Source organism: Chrysemys picta, chromosome 12 (genome assembly GCF_011386835.1).
Source record: "Chrysemys picta bellii isolate R12L10 chromosome 12, ASM1138683v2, whole genome shotgun sequence".
NCBI classification, from domain to species: domain Eukaryota; kingdom Metazoa; phylum Chordata; order Testudines; family Emydidae; genus Chrysemys; species Chrysemys picta.
In genome coordinates this window covers 39,068,112-39,092,893 of record NC_088802.1, presented here as the reverse complement: position 1 = coordinate 39,092,893, position 24,782 = coordinate 39,068,112, and the positions used below count along the sequence as shown (strand labels likewise).

The 24,782-nt window shown below is 44.7% G+C and overlaps 1 protein-coding gene and 1 long non-coding RNA gene across 3 annotated transcripts in view; one reads left to right on the top strand and one right to left on the bottom strand.

The window, feature by feature from the left end:
• The first annotated feature begins 2,129 nt into the window (after positions 1 to 2,129).
• LOC112058986 (uncharacterized) overlaps positions 2,130 to 24,782 on the top strand; it is a 50,788-nt gene continuing 28,135 nt past the window's right edge. For both annotated transcript variants that reach the window (XM_065563374.1, XM_065563372.1), the window contains exons 1-2: positions 2,130 to 2,212; positions 2,345 to 2,514. The gene's annotated coding sequence lies outside the window, so the exon portion shown is untranslated. The remainder of the gene's footprint in view (positions 2,213 to 2,344; positions 2,515 to 24,782) is intronic.
• Positions 19,027 to 21,798, bottom strand: LOC122172266 (uncharacterized). Its single transcript, XR_006172398.2, has 2 exons — positions 21,637 to 21,798; positions 19,027 to 19,645 (listed from the first exon to the last, which is right to left on the bottom strand). It is a non-coding gene; the product is annotated as an uncharacterized LOC122172266 (long non-coding RNA).

The window sequence follows — 24,782 nt, the reverse complement described above, 5'->3', positions numbered from 1 at the left end:
ATTTTTGCCTTCCTCTGCAGCATGGGGCATGGGCCACATCCCAGGATTATCTGGTTATATCTCACTTAATCAATTCCCTGCTACTGCAGGCCTCAGGCATTGATACACCTCTATCCCTGCTGTTCTCTGCCTGTGGTCTCTGGACTGTGATACTTTGGTCTAATTCTAGTTGTTGCCTTTGTTGTAGCAGAGGCTGGGAGGTGTTTAATGGCCTGTAATGTACAGGAGGTCAGAGAGGATCTCCTGGTCCCTTCTGGCCTTAAACTCTGACATAGCTATGTCAGCAAACACCCTAGTATAGACACAGTCATACCAATAGAACTCTGCTTATGTCGGTTTGGGGAACCGGTGTACACTGTACCAGCATAAGCGCAGTTTTGCCAGTATGGCTGCAGCCACACTAGGAGCATTTTGCTATACCAATAAGGCAAAACCTTCCCAGACAGTCTCAGCTTTCTCAGTAGTTAAGGAAAGTTAAACTGAACTTCATCAGTCACTGATAACTTCAGGCCAAATGGAAGCTGAAGGGGACTTAGAGATATGGAAAAGTCAGGCTCCTCGCTAGCGTGCTGAAATCTCCTGGGGGCAGCCATGTGTGAGATGTGATTAGGAACAAAGCAGATAACCAGAATTATCCTTGCTCCACTAGGAGCAAGACAGAAAAAAAAATGCCCTTGGTTAATATCTTCTGGCGCTTAAACACAAACACTTCTCTTCTGAAAATAAAAGAAATATCAAACAGTCCCCAATCCCAAACGGAGCTATGAATTCAAAGCCTGAATTCCAATATATCTGCAAGGGCTCCGAGAGTAACATCCTGCAAACCACTCATACTCACAGAAACATCTGACAAACCTTAAGGCATGCAAAGGGCTAGGCATCAAAGCTCTACTGCTCACAGTACTCATGAGAGTGAAATTTAACAGTCATGTTGGGGCGACCAAAGGAGACCAAAAGAATGCCTTTTTCCTGTTCTCCTATCTACCAAATCAAAGCACTTCATAGAAAACATCACCTCCTGTGGTGTGCTGCCCAGATTTCGTATTGCCTGAGGATTTCTTGGATGTTTTGAAAATACCCCCTTTAGATATTTTTACTGGGGGGAAAAATAGGTAGGAGAATATGGCGGTGAAAGGTTAAAACTCTACAGCATAACCTCATGGCTGAAATGGCAAGAGAACTAAGGATAATTCCAAGCGACAGGTTCGCATTTATTTCTCATACTTACACAAACAGTTCATTTCTTTATGGAACAAAGAGGAAGGATGATCTTGTGGTTATGCAAGATTTGCTAGAGATTCTGGATTCAACTCTTGGCTCTGGCCTGGTCCACACTAACCCCCCACTTTGAACTAAGGTACGCAAATTCAGCTACGTTAATAACGTAGCTGAATTCGAAATACCTTAGTTCGAACTTACCGCGGGTCCAGACGCGGCAGGCAAGCTCCCCCGTCGATGCTGCGTACTCCTCTCGCCGAGCTGGAGTACCGGCGTTGACGCCGAGCACTTCCGGGATCGATTTATCGCGTCTAGACAAGACGCGATAAATCGATCCCAGAAGATGGATTGCTTACCGCCGGACCTGGAGGTAAGTGTAGACCTACCCTCTGACACGGACTTCCTGGGGCTCTTAGACAAGTCCTTCTGTGCTTTAGTTCCCCACCTGTAGAACATACTTCCTTTCTCCCACCCTGTGTCGGTCTTGTCTGTAGACTTTGTGGACAGGGACTGTCTGTCTCTTCCTATGCATCTGTGCAGTTCCTTGCACGATGGGGCTACTGTCATGCAATTCATGGCACAACAGCTAATGTCGTGTGTGTGTGTGTGTGTGTGTGTGTGTGTGTGTGTTTAGACAGATGAGCTACTCTCGGTAGACACATCATTCTAATACAGAGAAAAGATGGAGAAGGGGTGTCAATCAGTTATATTTGCAAGGGTTAGCAGGGAGCATCAGAATCCCTGAATGACAAAGTAAATGCAGGAGTGTTGTTATGTCTGCAGCAGGTCAGACTCTTGCTCACACTGTACAGTGTTTATTCTTGTGAACGCCGTTGGAGTGCTCATATAAGGACTACTCGGCACGAGTAAGTGTTGCAGAGCCGGCCCCGTGGTCCACGCATGAAGTCATGTGTTATTTAAAAATAAAGCAGGCTCTGTGCCCTACTGAGAGAAGAACGGACTTCTACGAATGTACGTGGACGTAGCTGGTCAGGTAAATCAATCATATGTATTTTGAAATGCTGCCTAAATAGCTCGGCTATCACTTTCCATTTCCTGGCGCTGGTAAGTGAGCTTGTGTTACACGCCCTTAATGTTATTTCAATTATGTCGTTTCTCCTTCCAGAGGAGGGCCCAATTTTCAGCCTTGGGAGCAGCAACCATTCCTGAATTTGGAGTGTGGTGCTGGGCACCCTCGACTCCCACTCCCTTCTATGGAGCTAAGAGTACACAGCACGTCCCAGGAGGTGCTCAGCGCCTTGCGGGGTCGGGCCGTTGGGCACTGAATCAACACAGGTAACTAACATCCATTTTAAATACTCATGTTCCATTTTGTGCTTCGTTTCTGAGATTAGTTACAAAAAGTGGGAGCTCAGATGGGAAAGGACCTTTGCGACTTTCACTACAGAGTTTGCTCCTCAAGAACATTACAGTCTGAAGAAGAGGGGTCGATTTCTGCAGGAGCCTATTAAATTCCTCCTGAGGCCGCACTTCTCAACGTGCCAAAGCCCCAGTGTGTGACAAAGACCTAAAATGAGAGACACAGCATGTTATTCATTCAGGAGACCAGGGTTCTATTCCCACCTCTTCTGCTGCCCGGCTGACCTAACTCTGAGAGGATGCCAAACTTGTTGCGTCACTCTGGGACCCAAAGGAGGGAGACTTGAGAGACCTGCTTGAGACTGAGCAAAAGCATGCTGGGGAATGGCTGCACCCCACGCGGGTTAGCCTCTCCCCTCTGCAGGAACCTGGCGAGGGTCTCTTGCATTGGCAGCGTTAAGAAGAAAGCTGCTCAGGGAGGCAGCTGAAATGCAAACTCCGCTCAGCGTGCTGGGGCTCCCGCAGAGGCAGGACAGCATGTGATTCTCTTTGGCAGTGCTCCCGGCGCTGAAGTGGTGGTTATAAGTGAATGAAAAATATAGACAAGCTGAGTTAAAGGGCAGATGTTTCCTTACACTGTGGCAGGGACGGCAGAACAGGATCGCACTGGCACCACTACCAAGCCACCCTGGTGTCTTAGTTTTTGGCTGTGTAGATCCTTCAGGACAGAGGGTGGGAGGGGGAAGCACAGGCTGTCATGCAGCCCGCTGACAAGGGAGACGTGGGAGTATGGAGGGGGGAGAGGACACATGGACAAATTTCCACATGACCAGCTATAGGCAGTGCCATCCGTTAGCACATTCACTTGCCAGGGAGGTAACATCGAAGGGACGGCTCACTGGCGTTCAATGGGGCACTGTGTTCTGTGAGATGATGACGTTTGCTTAGGAAGTTTGCTCTGCCCCGAAGGACTATGCTGCAGCAGGAAGCAACGTCAAAAGCAACGAAGCGACGTCCCAATGCAGTGACCCCGAGGACATGATATTGGATCCAGAGTAACCCAAGTTGCTTATGAGCATGTTTGTTTGTTCACGGGGGCGAGAAGGGAGATGTGAGTGTTGGAAGGTTTGAGAGAACAGCTTGTCTGCTTTGGAGAGAGAGGAGTGAGTGTGTGAGCAAGTAATTTCTCCTGTACGTGTGCGAAAGACGACAATATTTGGAGGAAGAGAGTCTTCTCCTGTAACTAGATTTTGGGGAATCACAGTGTGAGACAATCAGGATTCACCAGCACTGCTGAATTTCATTCCGGGGAGTTCCCAGCACTTCCATGACTAAAGCTGGTAGGCCCTTCCTAGGTAGAGATTATATACTATATGGATAATATACTAGCCTAGTCATTTTCAGGCCTCTAAACAGCTCCCAACATGACATACCAGTTCAGCTCATCTGCATCTTTTTTCCGAAAACAGGAGCTATTTAATAACAGCCCCTAAAATCTGCAAAGGGGCAAAGCAATTTGTCCATTATAATTCCTGTCACATAAAGCTAACACTGGCTACGATGGATTTCTGTGCTTGCTGTGGTTTTTTAATTGAAAAACCAAAAAACAACAGGCAGCTAGTTACACATGGGTGAATCCAGTCCCCCAGGCCAAGCTGAACTGGTGAGGAATTAGTGCCTGAACCAACGCACTAAGGGAAAAGCAGTTCTTAAGCACCTTCCTAAATCTGAGATAATAGGAATGCACCTAAGGATTTGAGTGGCTTTCGGCTCAGGGCCAGACTAAAAGCTCTGGCTATTAAGTGGATGCAGAATCCTCTCAGCTTCTCCATCCGCTGCTCCTGAGAAGATTAACTCAGTGTCCATCACCTTCCACCCTTCTCTTTTTGTCGGTGTCTCCTATGGGTTAGGACGCCCCTAGGCCTTTTGAACAGGGATTAGACATGGGGGTCCTAAATTGCGGTATGTTTCTGAAGGGCTGCTGGCCTGTCTCCCTAGCCCAGGAAGGATTAACTCTATGCCCGTCTCCCCGCTTAGCACACAGTGTATTAATTAAAACAAAACCTCACCAAAAAAAGCTATTCCACTGCCTGGCCCAGCAGCTTTCACTCTGCCACAGGAGCCTCTTCCAACTGGACTGTCTCAGCCTGTTCACAGGCATCACCTGACCCCTTCCCAGCTGGAGCTGATAATACACCTGGCCTCAGACCCCCTCACTCTTAAAGGGGCAGAGCACCCTGTTCCAGTGTACCCTGGGGTACGTGAGCATGAAATTCCATCCATTCACTTCACGACCATTTTTTAAGAAAGTGACATGGGAACCAATAAAGTTTGGGAGCCGCTGGACTAGACCGTTATCCACACACAGCTCTAGGACAGGTTAGGACGGCGCAGAGGTCAGACTATTGGCATGACGGAGCAGTTGATTTCATTCATACCTTTGCAGCTAGAACCGGAGTTACAGAAATCTCGGTTTGCTCTGGAACCCAGTATACAACAGGGATACTAATCCCATCATAGCTAGCAGCAGCCTGAAATCTATGAGCAAAGGTGGCGACAGCAGAGCAGTAGCATCGACATCACACAATACTTGCAAGATGCTGCATCTTGCTCTGCCACGACACAGTCAATGAGTGTCACATCAATATGTATCACAGTGCACGCTGTCCCTGCAGCAAGTCAGCCTAATTCGACGCACAATACCATCTAAGCCCTATTCAGAGCCTGAGGAAGTCAATGAAAACTTTCCCATTTATTTCAATGGGCCTTGGATCAGTCTCCAAGCTACTGCGTGTTCCTGCAGTTTGCAGAACTTCCCAGAGTTCCACAGAGCACAGGTACATCTCAAATGGCCTCAGCCCATTCATGTGTGAAATGAACGCTCCCCAGCGCTGTCCAGAATACAAATGAGGACAGCAGGAGACCATACAGAGTAAGAGCACATTATTTGTTCCTCCTGAGTGTTTATGGCAATGATATCTTGTCTTCCAATGCACACACAGTTAGAGAAATTGACTGCGCAGGCAATTCGAGAAACAGAAGATCTGTGTGGGAGAATAAGCACCCATTCATTCCTACACTGGTGTCATATCTGGAGCTGGATATTAGAGACAGGTGGTAATGCCAAAGCATGCTAATGAATTTCATCACAATTACAGCTGGAGGGATTAACTGGACACTTATTACACCAACATCTACAAGTAGGAAACTCATGTTTCACCTCTTACCTATAATGGATGGATGGCATGTTCCTATGGATATTCTCATCCACAATCAAAGCTCTCTCAAAAACTTGGAGATTTGTCTATCTATTTATACAGCCCCCATCACAGGGGTTCGGGCATGGGTGCTCAGCACTTGCTGAAAAACACGTTCCTTTCAGGGGTCTCAGGTTGAACATCCAGCTCCCAAACTCCTAGTCCCCTGCTCTTCTCACTATGCAAAACTATTTAACGTGGTCAAATCACCGCAACAGTCTAGCCAAGTAGTTTCCATGTGCTAAAAAGTGGAATCCCATCCAGCTTCAGAGAAACATTCTGCAGCAATTTTATGACTGTTATAAAATAACCTGCAATTTTATAACCTACAAATAACTCTGAGCGTTTGTCAGCATGACCTTCAATACAGGGGTTTTTAAAATGGGCTTTTTTATTGTTTGGTCTTTCCTTGGACAACTGTCCCTAAACTAGGCGTAAATGCCAAAACTCTTTCCTGCCCATCAAAGTCAGCTCGGTGTTCAGACATTTTTAAAGAGAAACAATCCAAACTCTTTAAGCAAGACTCTGAAATTGCTTTGGGATTAAATCCCTCCATTGAGCTGCAGTATTTCCACTTGGGAATAAAAGTCAGCAGCATTGGTTACTTGGAAGCATCATTGAGTTGATCCCATGGAATATACAGTCCTTTCTATTGAATGCAGGGACAGATTGGCCCAGGTTGTATAAGATGCTGAGAACATGCTGGTCTTCTTGGTAAATGACCTATATTTTTCCTGACTTGAGGGACAAATGATGATTTCAAGGCATGGCACCAGGGAAAGAAACTCAGACACTGTGGCAATAGATGCTGCTATAAGATTTTAGACTGAGATCTAGAAACTCCGGCCATTCAACACTGGAAAATGGAGCACTGGAATCTTTCCAGTGATGGACAGTTTTTTCTAGCTATGGAGCTTCATGAGATGTCAACCCTTGTAATCACACTGTCCTTGCCTTCTTACTTGCACCATTGGTTTGAACTGAGCTTGGTAGTTTAAACTTTCTCCCTAGTGGACATTTTTCCGTCTTACAAAGTCACTTGCCACCATAAAGTAACATAGTTGGTATGTATAGACAGCAGGGGCTGGCAGAGCCATGTGTGTGAGGAGGAAACCAGAACAGTCCCAACCTCTAACAAGTGCTGCAAGTTCCTCACTTTCACGAGCAATAAAATTTGCTCCAGGTTGGGTTTTTTTTTAATGATTAGGAGTCTCCAATGTGTCTTTTGGTTTTGGTTTTCCCCAGTCAGCAGCAGCAGCTTTTGAACTGTGAAGACTAGAGCGAAAAAGCAGATGGTGGTGGAGGGGAAAAAAAGTATCTATTCTAAATCCAAAAACGATGTCATGCTCTGCTGATAGCTAAAAGAATTCAGTGGCCTGGTATCATTTACTTTCAGAAGGGCAGTTGTTCAAAAACACCCCAGTCTTCTATGTTCTCAGGAATTCGGTTTTGATCCACGCAGCTGATGAGTGGAGCAAACTCCCTTAAGCCCTTTTTCTGTCCATCCCTTTTCAGAATGTGGGCGTGGGGGAGAGGGGTTCATAGAGGTGTGGTCCCCCAACAACTCTGCAATAGTTTTAAGCCTTTCTCAATTTACAGTCCTGAAACCTGAAAATTCCACCCCTCCGGGAGGGCAATTTATGACCCGCAGAGAGAATTCCACTGAATAACACTGAGTTGCTGTCACAGCACAGGTGGAATTCCATTGCTCTAGGATTGCTGTTCCAAACCTGTGTCTCTCTCTGTCCTGCAGTGGGGGTTAATTCCAATTTGCCACTCATTTTTTAGGTTGTGGTTGGGAATTTCAGACCCTCCCGTTATCCTCCTGCTTGGGAACGGGGTGTTCACGTTGACTTAAATGATGCTTTATCTTGGCTCTTTGCACAAGGCTGACTTTCAGTGTTTAGGGGTAGAGGCAATCGCTGGACACTGGAAGTCCAGTATAAAGAAAAACTAAAAAGAACTCACATTATGTGCAAATGGACCTGGCAGCACATTATCCTCCCAGCCTCGTTGTGGGGCATATTCTTCCATTGTTCCACGAGCAAGACTCCCCTTGGCAGCAACAGGAGTTCTGTGCAAAGCTAGAGGATAGAATGTGGGGTCTTGATCTGGTCTTCTACCTCCTGCACAAAGGGGAACATGTAAAGCCACTGGCCCATCTCTCTATCTTGCTGAATGGCAACTGACAATGTTTCTGATGCTAGCCAGATGGTATGGTCCAGTGCCTAGGTACTGCCACTCTGAGCTTGGAAATGTCACATTGCACGGTATAAGGGGAGACTGCAGTAGGATTATCTCATTTACAGAGGAGAAAACATGCATGTTCTCCACATGTTATGGGAGCACACATAGGTTCAGGAATTCTAGGAGAACGTATCATGCAGGATTAATAAGGACAACCCTCTCATTTTATTAGGGAGACTTTACCAATTTGATAACCATATTATTCTCAGTGAGTCAAACTCACCCTTGTGCTTAGGCCTAGCAAAAGGCCTATGAATCCTGTCCCACAGCACAGAAGTGAATATCACCCTAGAAGAGCTGGTCAAATAATTTGCTACTAAGAACTCATCTGACAAATTTTGGCATTATGCATCCAATAAATTGTCTCTCCAGATGGTCAGATAATATGCAGCAACCAATTTATTTAGCAATTTTTTCCATCAGTCATCCAATATACTTTATTTAGCCGTCACTTACCTTTGTAAGAACAAAGAATGGCCATACTGGGTCAGACCAATGGTCCAGCTAGCCCATTATCCCAACTCAGAGAGTGGCCAATGCCAGATGCTTCAAACAGAATGAACAGAACACAGCAATTTCAAGTGATCCATCTCGTCGTCCAGTCCCAGGTTCTGGCAGTTACCGGTTTAGGGACACCCAGAGCGTGGGGTTACGTGCCTGACCATCTTCTGTAATAGCCATCGATGGACATATCCGCCATGAACTTATCTAATTCTTTATTGAACCCAATTATACTTCTGGCCATCACAACATCACCTGGCAATGAGTTCCACAGGCTGACCCTGCATTGTGTGAAAAAGTGCTTCATCTTGTTTGTTTTAAGCCTGCTGTGTATTAATTTAATCAAGTGACCCCTGGTTCTTGTGTTATATGAAAGGGCAAATAACACTTCCCTATTCACTTTCTCCATTGATGATTTTATAGACCTCTTATCTCCCCCTTGGTCGTCTCTTTTTTAAACTGAACAGTCCCAATCTTTTTAATCTCTCCTCACATGCAAGCTGTTCCATACCCCTAATCATTTTCATTGCCCTTCTCTGCACTTTTTCCAATTCCAATATATCTTTTTTGAGATGGTGCAACCAGAACTGCACACAGTATTCAAGGTGTAGGTGTACCCTAGATTTATATAATGGCATTATGATGTTTCTGTTTTATTACCTATCCCTTTCCTAATGGATCCTATCATTCTTTTAGCTTTTTCAACTTCCACTGAACATTGAGCGGTTGTTTTCAGAGATCAACAATGACTCCAAGATCTTTCTTGAGTGGTAACAGCTAATTTAGACCCCATCACTTTGTATGTATAGTTGGGATTATTTTTTCCAATGTGCATTACTTTACATTTATCATCTGCCGTTTTGTTGCCTAGTCACCCTAGTGAGATCCCTTTGTAACTCTTCAGAGTCAGCTTTGGACTTACCTATCTTGAGTAATTTTGTATCATTTGCAAACTTTGCCACCTTGCTGTTCACCCCTTTTCCCAGATTATTTATGAATATGTTGAATAGAACAGTTCCCAGTACAGACCCCTGGGGGACCCCGCTATCTACCCCTCACCACTGTGAAAACTGACCATTGTTTCCTATCCTTTTTCCCCCTTGATCTTTTAACCAGTTACTGATCCATTAGAGGATCTTCCCTCTTTATCCCATCACTGCTTAGTTTGCTTAAGAGCCTGGATCGCCTTTGTCCACATGCTTGCTGACTCCCTCAAAGAATTCTATTTAACTTTTCCCTCAAATAACATTCTACTGACTACCACTTTAGTAGTAAAAAAACATACTCTGCTCATATGGTAGACTGAGAATTACTGGCTTAAGAGTCTGATCCTAAAACCATATTGAAGTCAATGGGAGGCATTCCATCGATCCCAATAGCTTTGAATCAGGTCCTAAGTGATTTGGCAAATTTATAAAAAAGGAATATTCCTTTCTGGATCACAAAGCAAGCAGAATTCAGAAAGATGTGCTCTGTATTTCTGGAGCTTCCCCATCAGTTGGTTTTTATAAGCTGTCTCTGCATATCAAGCACCTCTCTTAGTTCACTCAGTGTTGTATATTCTTTGAGCATGCATATATTACATGCTGTGCTTTTGCATTTCTTTTCAGATTTAAAAAATACAAATTTTAGACCAGAAAAAGCAGCACTAGCCAGAATACATAAGTACCTATGTAAGAAAGCTGTAGCTTTGTGACAGTGCTCTAACAAACAGCGGGATTGCCACTGAATTTAAAAACCCATTCAGATATCTTTAGGGCTGAACATTTATGGAATCCGTGATCCCTGGGGGGGGGCTTCGGAATCCCCATTCCGTCCCTCCATTAATCAGGAGCACAGAGATCTTTCCTCCCACAGAGGGACGGGATAAGAATTTCTCTGGAGTTTAATATCACTACTCAAGGGTGTATGTACGTGGGATGCTCAGGAAAGTGACGATGAATTGCATAAAGTGGTGAAGTCAGAACACTTTAAACCCCAGGGTGGATGCTCTCATTCAGAAGTAAAGTGGCCTCTGTTTGCTGTAGCTTAATCTTCCTTGACAATGAACCAGAGGGCTCAGAGTGACTGAGAAGCTGAGTGTTCTGAGGCTGGGCGAAGCCTGCTGGGCTCCCTGAGGGCTCAGCAGATCATTTCCCAGCCCCTGCTGGTCTAGGAGGCAGAGCTGGGCCTTTGTTACATCCTCCTCACCTGACCACTGGGCTCATTGTTTTGAGGTTCAAGTCCCACTGGACAGCAGAGAGCAGTGTGATCTGAACAGTGGATTGGGACACAGGAACTCGCTCTTTAGCATGGGGCAAAATTCCCCCCAGTGCAGAGTTCTGATCACCACATACATGAGGGTTTAAGGGTGCGAAGGCCTTGCCCTGGCTCACTGCAAGGGAGCGAATCTCATCCTTAGTCTCTCCCCCAACACATAGACTCCCAAAGAGAGGTTAACAATTCCAGCCTTGCAGGGCTGCTGGGTTAATTCATGCCTATAAAGGAATTTGAATATGAAAGTGAGTAGTACTTACTGCGGACTAATAATAGGATTTAGGAATGAGAGGGGCAGCCTCTGATAAATCCTGAAACACCTAATGAGTGAAAAAACAGGTGGTACCATACGGTCTGACTCAGGTGATGTGTCTGATCTTGAACCTACTGCAAGCATCTCATAACAGCTTTAAATGTTGCCATGAGCCATACACACACAGAGCACGTGCTGTTGAACATAAACACAGTTTGCTGGTGACATTTGTATTCCTTTCTCAAGTATTTACTGAAGGATTGTTTTCCCTTTTGCATTTGAGACTCTTGGAGTCCATCAGAAAGTTACATAGGGAGGTGTAGCTTGCAGTATGAACAACAAATAAATCCCTCTTGCTGCACAGCCACCTCTGCCTCTTCCCATAGGAGCTGATTAGGAGCTGTAGGTTGTCTTGACCTTCCTTTGTAGAGAGGGGCATTGCAAATACTTAAAATGGGACCACTCGTTCTTTTCCACCCCCTCCTGCTTGATCTTCTCTCAATAAGCTCATCCGCACTTAGAGACAGACACCAAGACACTCATTAAAACTGCCAACACAGGGAGTCCTCCCCGTGTCCCCTCACATAATGAGGGAATGACAGAAGGACAGTGGATATGGAAACGGTTTGCAGCTGCTCCTGCTGCTGGAGAGATTTCAGCCCCCTCCATGCTCTTGGCAAATGGCTCATTAAATCTACATTCGACCTGACAAGATCCAGTGAATTCTCCCTCCAGAGTCATTCCTTATTTGCTTTAATAATGGAGACAAAGAACAGCCCAGGCCAGATCCTGGACTCAATTCTCTACTCCATTATGTGATTCCATTGCAGGCGAGGGAGTGACCAGGGCATAAAAATGGGTGTAATGGGATGAGGAATGAGGCCCCCAGTGTTCTCAGACTGCAGTGAGGGCAGGATTGGGCTCTGGACCAGTAAGCTTGCTAGCATGGGTTCAGTGTGGAGAGGGCTTAAGAGGAAGGTCCTAGAAAAATGCCTGCTGTAGCCCCGTTCCTTTGCAGCATGCTGTACAGAGAGGCTGTTCTCTGCTCTGCCTCACACTAACTGGATACATCCTGCTCAGGAGCAGCTCCGCTGGCATGTAGTCATCACAGATGGGGCAGGAGACAAGCTCCCACGTAGCCGCCTTTCCCCGCCACCTGGCTTCCCTGCACCATTGCAGCAGGCGTGTGGTGGCTTCACTCCCTGCAGTGCTGTACAGCCAAATGGAGCATTTGAGGCCAGTTCTTTTGTTATACTGGAATTATTTATCGTTGTTAAAAACCTAGCGTTAGAACTGGCTTAGTTAACAGGGCTTCAAATTGGTTCCGCTCTGTAGTTCAGTGAGGAGGCAGCACAGACCATTAGGCGCTGGCTCCAGGGTACAATGACTCGCACTCGTGAACCTGGCTTGCTGCACTCAGAGTGCAGGCTGAGTGAAGCCTCAGTTCAGGAGGAAAGAATGGGTTGGTGCTTAAGACACTGGACAGGGACCCAGGAGACATGGCTTCAAGTCTTGGATCTGCCACAGACTTACCATGCAGCCTGGGGCAAGTGAAGTGATCTCTTCACTTCCTGTCTGTGAAATGGGGAGAGTAATTCCTTCCTACCTCAGAGGGGGGTTGTGAAGATCAGTTCATCTAGTGGTTTGTAAGGCCCTCAGGGCCACATGTTTAAAGGTACCTGGATTTCAATGGGAGATAGGCACTTCAGTCCTTTTGAAAATCCCACTAGGCACCTACCTAAATCTTTAAGTGTTTTAATACCTGGAAAAATCTGTCTTTTAGCTATTAATGTGATGGGGAATAGATACTACTGTGTTCACTATAGCTAGCTACTCCTGTATTTACTGATTGACAATGCCGTTCTTAAAATAAAATCCTACTAAGTCATGGCTAAGCAAGCTTCAGGAAAGTCAGGGAACAGAATTCTTCCCTACTAAAAAATATTCATCATCACTAGAAATCACTAGGTGAGACCTGATCGGCCCATTATATAATAAAGCAAATCAAAGCTGTAGCATTCTCTAAAGAATATTGAGCATTGTGTGTCTGTAAAACTAGTCAGGTGACAGCATCTTCTTTAACATCCACTGACAGTTCTCAGATGAACTGGAATATAGGATGAAAGTGTAATTATATCCTTGGATATTTGGATGGATGTTTCCGTCTGTGGTTTTTTTTAACTAGTCCAGCGGTTGATTGACCACAGGACTGGCTGCCTATACCAAGAAAAGAGGAGAAAAGACAATAGGTTTGAGTTCATCATTCAGTGTGCAAGAGGTTCTCTCCCTCAAACAATACATTTGTCATTTCAAATTGTTCCTTACTAGTTATGGGGAACGGTTAGTACTGAAGCTGGTGTGTTCAAGAGTTGAGCAAATAATTCATAAACTATTTGGGCAATCAATTTAGCTTCTTTTTCTCTTCATCGCTTGGGGAAGAGCAATTTATAATTCTCTCTGATGGACTCATTTTTCAACAGATGCTTTCTGCAAATTGCTCTTGATCTGTGAGTTGCACAGGAGCAAATTCATTGTGAGGATTTCATATGCAAAATCTGAGCTGTATTGCTAGGTTTGGACTGGACACATGGATCACACAGATTGTGTTCCCCAACTGGACAAGAGGTGCTCTTAGAATCAGGTTTCTGGTGAGAATACTCACATTTAAAAGTTCAAAATTTGCTTTTGCAAATGATCTCTAATGTTAGCTTTTCCTGAAAACACTCCTGCTAGCAAACTGGTTGGCTCAAATATTCACAGAATGTGAATACAAGGGGCGGGGGGGCATGAACACAGCAGGTGCAAATTCAACATTACATTTGAGCAAATAGCCACAGTTTTTGGAATGCTGAAATATAGAATAAATGTGAAAATACTGAGATATTTGCCCAGTTCTACCATAAGCTATTGAAGTAGCCACATTCCACTCGAAGGGTGAGTGCATCTCAATGTTTGGCAAAGCAATCCCTGGATACAATATGTTTATAATATGGGAAGACATTTTATATCCTTCAGAATGAAAGGCAAGAAATCATTATTATCCTTTTGTGGTATATAAATTCACCCCAATGCAGAGGGCCAGCACAAGACGTATACAGCACAGAGGTGAGGCTTAAGGATTAATGTTCCCCACTATGAATGATATTGGCAAGAGTGTGGAAACAAGCAGTTTGAGTACTAGCAAATTCATGTGGAAAACTCTAGCAGAATTCTAATACAAGTGTGTTAGCAGTTCCTAGTATTGGTCCCAGAACCACCAGTACAGGAGCTAGAGGACATGCTTAGCCTTTCAGTGGTATCTTTGATGGTGTCTGTCTATTCATGCTAAATCATTGCATTCTGTCTCTCTGCAGTTCATATTTTCTCCATTGTGGCGGGTGATGTTTTCTTACTAGCTGCCTCAAAGTCCAGCCAACTGCAGGGAAAACACGCCACAGGACCCACTTCAAAAAGTCACCTATCTGGAGGAACTCCCAAAATTATTAATGCCATTGATCAAGGGGATGGGGTAGCTCTTGAATCTTTTTTTTAAGGGTCCCTCTTCAAGGAAATCATTTCATGTGTTAATGTAGATTTGACTTAGGAAAACATACCTTCTGCTTTGGATGAGGTCCCTAAGAGCACAGCCATGAGGTAAATCAAGGGAACCCTTCACTATTTGGTTAGGTCGGGAGAAGCAGACACTCTCTGAAAGGAGATACTGATGCTGTTTGAATGCCGGCTGTAGGAAACCTGCTTGTGTTTGCAGAAAAGCCAGAGTCAGATGAGGAACCAACAGCTGTGTTCTGTTTTATTTCCTGTAAGGCAAATGGAAGCCACTTGCTAAGAAGATGTCAACTTTGCATGAACTCTATATATCTGTCTTATCTCCTGTCTAGGCTGTAAGGATTTTACTAGTTGAGCGGATGAGATACACTGCACTAAAATCTAGTTTGGCATGGTGTGTAAAAGATGAACTTTGGATGAAGTTCCCCAATTTTTATATATACACACACAGGAAAATCAATCAAAGTTAATGCTTTAAGCACCATTGCAAGTTATATTTCAGTGAATTCTATATCTACTGGGGAAATTAATGATAAAGTTCATGCCTATTATTTCATATACATTTAGAGGAAAGGTAATTAATCCATAAAGCTAGAAGTCAAAAATTATTTTTAAAACTATGTTCCTCGCTCTGCATTAGCAGGGCTTTTGCCCCATTTCACAATGATGTCAAAGGATAATATATGACTCAGATGATTATGATATAATCGCTCATGCAGTCTTGGTTCCTTTGAAAAAATAGCAGCCAGAGAGATCATCCATGTACTTTATAGTACGTATATGTGTTGCCAACTCTCACTATTTTATCAAGAGTCTCCCAATATTTGGTGTTTTTCTTAAAGCTCCAGCTCCCGGAGTCAAGGGATTACATGAGAATCTCAGATCTCATTTTTAAAAGTTTCTAGCCCTCGTGGTTACAGAGAAAAGCTTGTAGATGTGAACTCTAGTGGCTACAAGCAGGAGACACACAAAACAGACCAAATCGGAAGATGGGCACAAAAGAACCTGGATGAGTGGGTCTTTATGACATGGTATTTACTCAGTGAAATATAAATGGTCAGGAGGCAATTTGGCAAACACGTGCTAATTTAGAGTGGACCTGAACATTTTTGAACTATGCGGTGAGAAACCTGGACCCAGACCTGAATATTGCAGTTGAACCTCAGACCCAGCTTCATTACAAAATGTAGCCAATGGTGCTGTATATCTTGCATTTAATGCCTGACCTCCCTGGGCCAGATCCTTCCTGCTGTATATGTGTATTGTCATAGCTCGATTGAAATCAATGGAGCTATGCAGATTTGCTCCAGTTGGGGATCTGCACCCGCCCTTCCTCCCACCTCTCCCCCCCCCGCCCCGGTCTCTGGAGCAGAAAGGAGCCAAAAAGTCTTCACATAAGCTGAGGTTTTCTCTGACTGGAAATGCTGCTGCTGTTATTTCAAACAGTCTGTCCGCACTTGATGGCATAAACGGCCTCAGCAATACCGTCCTGGAATGTGAAAACAGGGTAGTCTGGCCATTAGCCCTGGCTTTGCCCTGCAGTCTCCTTGCCAACGGGTGTCCGATGGCAGCCAGAGAGAGGGGTAGAAGTGCAAAAGAAAACAAGCATTCGCTGCAGCAGCCGGCCACGTTCCTGAGCAAACAGGATCATGCCACCTGACTTCAGACACAGAGCTGTGAAGTATGAGCAGGGAGAGCCCCCCCTCCCTGCTAAAGCACGCAGCTGAGTCCTCAGCTTATCATAACATAATATACACTCTGAGCCATATTTTTTACCACATCTGGTCTTCATTTGGATGCTGAGCCAAAGCCAAATGATTGTACCTCCTGAAACAGCTGGCTGGTTCACATCAAAAGTGTGATGTCTGCAAGAGTGAATTCTGGGTGAGAAGAGCTTAGCTGCTACTAAGTTTGCATGGGGAAGGCTCCTTTTTGACTCCCGTTGTCAGGTAGCCGCATACAGACCACAGGTATACCGGTTTGAATCCTGGCTGGGGTAAGAAGCAGGACACATCACACACACAGTAACCCCCCCAGCCAACAGATGTGAACTCGGTCCAGCATAGCAGCCTGTTCTAGTGAGTGTCTGGCTGCCAGATGTTAGCAGATACAATAAACATCTTTGCACTGAAGTACTAATTGGCCTTGTCATCTCATCTGAACAGCCCCATTTTTCTCCCCTACAGTCACCCCTGACTAGCTATTAAGGGTGTTAAATTGCATCCATGCTAACTTCAAATCCTGAGCATAGGTGGTTAACTAACACTTGTTTTAGTAATGGCGAGAAATCAACAAGGACACAGTTAAATAAAGGTAAAGGGCCAGAGCATCAACCCCTGCTCTGGCGCCTCTCCCCTTGAAAGAAACAGGCAGACCAGTGTTTCTGGCCCCAAGAGAGATGTAATTTTTTCTTGTCAATGTACCTTTAAGAACATACCTCTTACATTGCTCTTTGTGTGCTTAACATTACACACTCTACCAATTCAGCGGTGCCAATGCTAGTGGGTGTTCAGGACAAATTCCAACTCACTTAAAGTTTCCCCATACCTAATTATACATCAGACCCTAAAAGTAACTAATGGGAGCTTAGATGAGGGCCAATGCCAGAGCGATGAAGCTAATACTGCGACTCCATGTATCCCCACAGAAAAATGACTGGGCAGCTACTGAGTCGATAAGTAGCAGTTAAAGACTAATTTATATTGTGCTACATAGTGACAAGTGTAATTATGTTCTACTCAGGTTACAGATCGGATAATAATTGCCTCTGGCTGATTTTGGATTTCTACCTCATTGAAAGGGACTTGAATGATATAACCAAAGAGGAGATCTTTGCTTGGAAGTTTCTGACTGGCTAGAAGATCCTGAGATACACCAACAGCGACTCTCGGCTTTCCAAAGGGAAATGCCACCTCTGACTGATCTCCTCTCCAGAAAGGTGGTCTGGGTCTGGTGGGAGAAGAATGGGTATCAGACAAAATTCCTAAGGCAGATAATACAGGAGATTATTCAAGTCACTGTTTCAGTGCAAGGACCTGGTCCCGACTGTGTACACAGATATGAATAAAATACATCCCTGAACAAGACTTGCCCTGCCAAGAAACTACATGCAGCCAGGGTCTGGTAAGGGTAGGATTCCACTAACCCTGTCGCCTTCACTCCCCCTCCAAAATTATATATATATATATATATATATATATATACACACACACACACACACACACACACACACACCCCTGTGGGATTACTATAGGCTTTCAGATAAAAGACCCCACATTTTACTTAACCCAGAAGCCTCTGTAAGGAAATTTTATACCTGCTCTCCATGCACACTTATAGCCAGGACCAGTCTAGCATCTGCAGATCCCTTGCAACTCTTCCTAGGACTCTTGTCTGATCTTTGGTTGCTCTGGAGGAGGAAGCTAATCACAACTCACAGCAAGCCACTAGGGCTAGTATAATTGGTCTGTGTTTAAATAAAGCTCTTGGTCCTGAAGTGAGCTCAGTGGCAGCCTGGAGTTGTAATAAACACTCTCCTAGAGAGACAGCAGCAAACCAAAGTGTTGTAGGAGGTTTTGGAAGGTCTTGAGGGCCGGGCAACTCTTCACTCTCAGAGACCCCCAAACCGAGCACAATATCAACCACCTCCCAGAATCTTTTGCATGTACAGCAGACCTTTAACTCTGCCTGCTCCCCACACCTCACACTGGGCCCTTTGACCATCCCCAGCCAGGAGTACATCTCTTCCAAAGCAGGAGTGCTGGCAGGCCGTGGGTGCAGGGGTGGTCCCTGTGGTAGCGTCGATGGAGGCCAGCAGGCTGTAAGCTTGTAATTTGCTGCTGTTTAGTTTGCTTGCAGAGTGTCTGGGGACACCATGGTTACCCTTCTTCACACCTCACCTTGAAGCTAAGCAGGACCTAGGCCACACATGTAGGTTTAGGAACAGGATTATGAGAGATGCCAAGTTCTCATCTAAGGCACCTATGGGCCAAGTGTACACTTTTTGACTGTGCAAAGGTTGAGTATGCCTTTCTGCTCTGCATACAACTAACACCGAGACCCAAACTGCTTTCAGGAGGAAATGTGCAGTGGCCATGAATATTCACAGGAAAAAAAAAACCACATGTGAAGTGTTGGTATGGAGACAGACACACAGCATGGTCCCTGAGATAGCAGGGAGTGCTGGCTAACCTCTGCAGCAGACTTTCAGCGTAACGAAGTCTGGCCGGCTGAGGAATGCATGTGCACTTCTGCCATCTATGGCAAAAATCCACAGTCCAGTTGTTTATGCTGCTTACCGAGCCTAATTCTTGGGGGTTTGGGTGTACTTGTGCAATGGCCAATTGTGCCGCAAGAAACCAAAGAATAAATCAACATTACAACACAGTCATAAAACCCTTTTCAATAATACTTTGCCTTGCAAACTAACCAGTCTCCCCATGTCTTCCAGATTACATCACCTTCAGCAGGGGAATAGCAACTTTTAACAAAGGCAGTTTTGATTAGGGACCATAAGGTGACTCCAGTATCCAAGTACGGAAATACAGCAGCTGTAGGTCTGTGATTTTAGAACAATGAAACAATCAAAGTCACTTTAATTAAATCATCCTCTCTGTTGTTTAGCCCTCTCTCTCGCTCACTCTGCTGTCAGGAATAAAGAAAGCAGGGCATCATCTTCTGAGTCTTTGGTTCCTAGCTGGAAGATAGTTTGAATTATCCTGCAAAGTTATTATTCTTTAGGCAAAATGGATGCAGGTAAATCTATCTAGACTGTTTTAAAGATGGGTCAGCTGGTCGCAAGGATACAGCAGGCTACCGTGGTAGGAGATGCCCATTTCACCTGGCTATCAAGCTCTTCTTCTTCCTACCTACCCTCAGCAATGGTCTGGTTAGGTTAGTTGTCCTAACTTGGGGGCACAGCTTTCTTCTTTTCCAACAGTCCAGTCTGTTATCATTAGATTTAGGCTGACTGGTCACGAGTCAGTGTAACACATTTTCCTCTTCTGGCCTGAGCCATTAGCCAATATTTCAGCTTTGCAGGTTGTTTCTGTTAGGAGGAGAAATTGATGATACGAGTCAGGTATTTCTAGGGTGCAATCCTGTTTATTTACAAAGAATGTACACAAAGTCCTGTTTCCCTGAACACAGCAGGAACCAGGACAAGGTGGTTCCCTTCCTCATAGCTCCAAGCCTGCCTTTCCAGCCAGCAGTCTGCCCAAAAGAAGCTCTCTCTCTCTCTCTCAGTTTTCTCCCAGGACATACTACTGGTGCTTTTCTGGCTACTTTTCTACTGGCTTTCTGTTTCTCACACACGGAAAACACAGGGGCTGGAGACTGACTGAATTGCAGCTGTGTGTGTGGGGCTCCGGCCACATGGTTTTGCTTCTACACCAGCCTTGCCATGTTCATCCAGCATTCGGGTGGTGGTTTCTATTTTTCAGCTATCATTAAACAAAGGGGCATTTAATTGCTCCTTCACTTAGGCTGAGTTAAAGGTAGCTGGAACACCCATCAGCTTCAAGGAGGTCTGTGACTGCCCAGATCGTGACCATGATTGCCACACACATGCTGGCTGCTACCAGCCCCACCCAGCATAACAGCCCCCTCCTGGAATGAAGCCTGGATTTTCAGTTTTTGTCTGTACTACATTGTCTGCATCAGAAACAGTAAACTCATTACGACAGGGAACACACCTATTTATGTACGTACAGAACTGAGCACATTATTGATGCCACTAAATAGTAACCTTATACCTTCAGGGTACTCAGATAAGTACAAAGATGGCATTCTGATACTCTATAATCATTACAATTCCTCTCTGACTGCACTTAGTTAACAATTTTATCTTACATTCTTCCTCTCATTCATATTTCTCTTCCCTTCCTTGAAGTTCCATGCCCTTTCTTCATATATTGATAAGGAATCATAGAATATCAGGGTTGGAAAGGACCTCAGGAAGTCATCTAGTCCAACCCCCTGCTCAAAGCAGGACCAATCCCTAGACAGATTTTTACCCCAGTTCACTAAGTGGCCCCCTCAAGGATTGAGCTCACAACCCTGGGTTTAGCAGGCCAATGCTCAAACCACTGAGCTATCCCTCCCCCAAGGAGTAGCAAGCTACCTTGGAAAGTTTTGGGAGTGTGGATGCTATTGGTTTTAGTGTGGGAAGAAAATCAACGGGTTTTAATAAATGGCTTTTTCTGCTAGTTACTTCAAATAAAATGTTTTCTCTTTAAAGGAACCAAAATGCATGCAGCAGTCAGACAAAAGTCAGTTGCAAACAAACAGAAACAGACACTGGAAGGATAAAGAATGTGATGAGTATAAATAACAGATAAGAACATAAGAACGGCCATACTGGGACAGACAAAAGGTCCATCTAGCCCAGTATCCTATCTTCCGACAGTGGCCAATGCCAGGTGCCCAGAGGGAATTACCAGAACAGGTAATCATCAAGTGATCCATCCCGTCACCCATTCCCAGCTTCTGGCAAACAGAGGCTAGGGACACCATCCCTGCCCATCCTGGCTAATAGCCATTGATGGACCTTTCTTCCTTGAACTTATCTAGAACATGGCTGATATTACCACAATAGACTAAAGATTATGTGCTTCTCGGCAATCATTATTGTACAGGGACTCCTCACTTAAAGTCGTCCCGGTTAACGTTGTTTCGATGTTAAGTTGCTGATCTATTAGGGAACATGCTCGTTTAAAGTTGTGAAATGCTCCCTTCTAAAGTCGTTTGGCAGCCACCTGTTTTGTCCGCTGCTTTCAGGAAGAGCAGCCCGTTGCAGCTAGCTGGTGAGTGACTGGAACCAGGGTGGACCAGCAGTCCCCTATCAGCTCCCCCTATCAGCTCCCCACTCCCCTAAGTTCTCTGTGCAGCAGCTGTCCCTCCCCCCACTGCCATGTGCTGCTCCTGCCCTCTGCCTTGGAGCTGCTCCCAGAGACTCCTGCTTACTGTATGGGGGGGAAGGAAGAGGGGAGCTAATGTCAGGGTGTCTCCCCCTCCCCCCTCCTCCTGCACCCCTCTTACCCCATCTTCCATAGAGCGGGGGGACACATGATGGAGGGAGGGAGCTTCTAGGCAGTAGCTGCCTTCTCAGGTCTCAGCAAGCTGATTTAATTAACAAGGCAGTGTACTTAAGCCTGGGGTCAGCTACTTAAACGGGAAATGCGCATTTTTTCTCTCACACACAATGTGTGTCTCTCTGTCTGCCCTCCCTCCTTTCCTGCTGCCTTGTAGAGTGTTGTGAGAGTTAACCCTTGAGGGCTCAGTCAATTGCTAGTTCATTTATCAGTAAGGCATTCCCTGGGAAATATCCCACCCTTTGACTCCTCTACCTCAACGAAGCTTCACAATCATCATCACTGTGTACCAGTATTAAATTGTTTGTTTAAAACTTATACTCTGTGTGTGTGTGTGTGTGTGTGTGTGTGTATAGTCTTTTGTCTGGTGAAAAAAATTTCCCTGGAACCTAACCCCCTCATTTACATTAATTCTTATGGGGAAATTGGATTCGCTTAACATCGTTTCGCTTAAAGTCGCATTTTTCAGGAACATAACTACAACGTTAAGTGAGGAGTTCCTGTATCCTTTTGATGATCCTGCTGTCCTGAGAATTTAATGTTGTATTTGAGTATGGAAAGAACTAGTGACTCCTTGAGTCATATGTGTTTGTCTTCTTACACTGTTATGAAAAGGGAATTTTCCTCAGACCAATTTAGAAAATAATTAAAATTTGAATTGATTATTTCATTGTTAGCATTACTAATGCAGATTGTTAGCATTACTAACTCAGTTAATAATTAATAATAGAATCTCTATAGTAAGTACAAAACCTTTTACTCAGGTTAGAAAATAATTAGAAAGAGGAAGGCTGATCTGGTGGTTAAAGCATTGGATTGGACTTCAGAACACCCGAGTTCAGTTCCTGGCTTGGTCACAAACTCCCTGTGTCATGTAACATCTCTGAGCCATGGTTCCCCAGCTGTAAAATAGGGATAATACGCTTTCCTTTATCCCACCCTTTATCTTTTTTGTCTGTCTAGATTGTAGCCTCTTTGGGACAGCGACTGTTTGTTATTATTGATTTGTATTACAGTTGTGTTTAGATGCTTCAACCAAGAACACTTATAAAATGCATAGGAATAAACTCACTACACATGGCTTTATAATGAGTGCATTTAGTGCTTGTCACCTGGCTTTCCAGGAGACCAAAGCCCTCTCTCCATAGTACAGGAATCTTTCCCCATACTGCAAAGCTGCACTGAAGAGGGACTATATGGCCCATTCAATTGTCTCCCATGCAAAACTACCAGCAAGGGGCCAAACATTGCCAACGGTGGTTGTGCGTGATACTGACAACTGGACTGAGACAATAGCTCATTTATAATAATAATAATAATCCCTAGCTCTTATATAGCACTTTTCATCCATAGATATCAAAGTGCTTTACAAAGGAAGTCAGTATCATTATCCCCATGTTACAGATGGGGAAACTGAGGCATGAGAAGCAACGGTCACCCTGCAGCAATGCTGGGAGCAGAACCCAGCTCTCCTGAGTCCCAGTCCAGTGTGCTACCCACTAGGTCCCACATTGCACACAAGCCATGAAACAATTGTCAGATGGTAGCAACTTTCCACCACTACTGACCTGTGGCTGGACTGACTAGGTGATCTAAAGGGGAAAGGCTTTATATTCCATTATCACATAATTCCTCCAGTTTCAAATATTAAATTAATCCCTGTCTTTTCAGATCAGCTCAGTCCATTCTTGAAATAAATGAGGTATATAACAGCTTGAAATCAAAGAAGAATTCAGATCAGCTGTTAAAAAATTCTGTCATGGTTGATTAATCTATGAATTATTCATCCCAGTGGTAGCTCTGGATTGTTCAGCAGAGACACACTATACTGATGGTGAAGTACCTCACCCAGCAAGGTGGAAGAAGGTAAACCAAAACAAAGCACATTTACTATCCACAGGGCCAAGTGATGTCCACATAAGTACACCCACCTTCCCACAGGTCCCTGCCCCACCCAGCTTCATAACAACATGCTCAGAAGTGTCCTGTCCCAAGGGTCATAGAAAATGTCCAGCACAGTGTCAATCAGTCAGCATTTCTGCCCGGCTGCCCCTCCCTTCCCACTGCACACACTGATGGTGAGGTTGGCTCAAGCCAATATAATAAGATGCATGGTTCACTGCACACAGATATAGCAAAATCCCTGGAACAATAGAAGCAGGAGACAAAATCTTAGGGCCAAGTCCTGTCCTCACTATACTAAGCCATTTGCAGTGTCCAGCAACCAGAAATCCTATAAAAACCAGGACAAACACTGCATATTTCTGAGTCCAGTCTACCAACACCTTCGCTATTAACTATTTACATATCTACAGACATCTCCTTTTTATAGCACATCCCCAAAACATCTCTCAGACTGTAGGGAAACAGAATCATTTCAATTAATTAGATACAGCAGTGATGGGGGCAATATACGTTATTTCAGATATATACCAGTCTTTGGAACGGCCGGGGAACTTTACAGCAGGGAGTGGAATGTTGCACGCAGCCATTGATGAAGCGAGCCAGTGCCTCTGCAAAGAATCAAAGCAGTACAAAGTCTTTTAATCTGATACCATGCGAAGAGCTGATGTAAAGAGCTGCACAGAATGCTCCATTTGCAGCACAGGGCAGAAGGAAGTTTTATTGGTCCTACAGAACTCTGGAACAATGCTGCACATTCTTATGCGTCATCTACTGGTACCTTATCTACTAACTAACTAATTTACAGATATCTCTTTTATATAGCACCCCTGTAACGGTTTGGAACTGGCCTCAAAGCCTGCAAACTACATCCCCTGGAGCCCTTCAGCCAGCCCCCTGTCCCCAGCCTAGTGCTCAAGAGAGCATTCGGCTGGAATCCATGGGGGAAAATGAAGCTCCTGGGCTCGGTTGCCCTCTATCCTTTTCCCCTCCAGCCACTCCACACACGCACAAAGCAGAGCAAGATTTTACTCTAACTAAACTTCAGTAAATCTCTTGTCATTTTTTACTGCTTAATTGCTGCCTTTCCCCAAATTGCCAGTTTTGTTTCCTGCCAAAAAAAAATGGTACTTTTTTTCCCTTTCTGCGAGATCACAGTTATAATGACCCAATTATAGTGATTATCCCTTA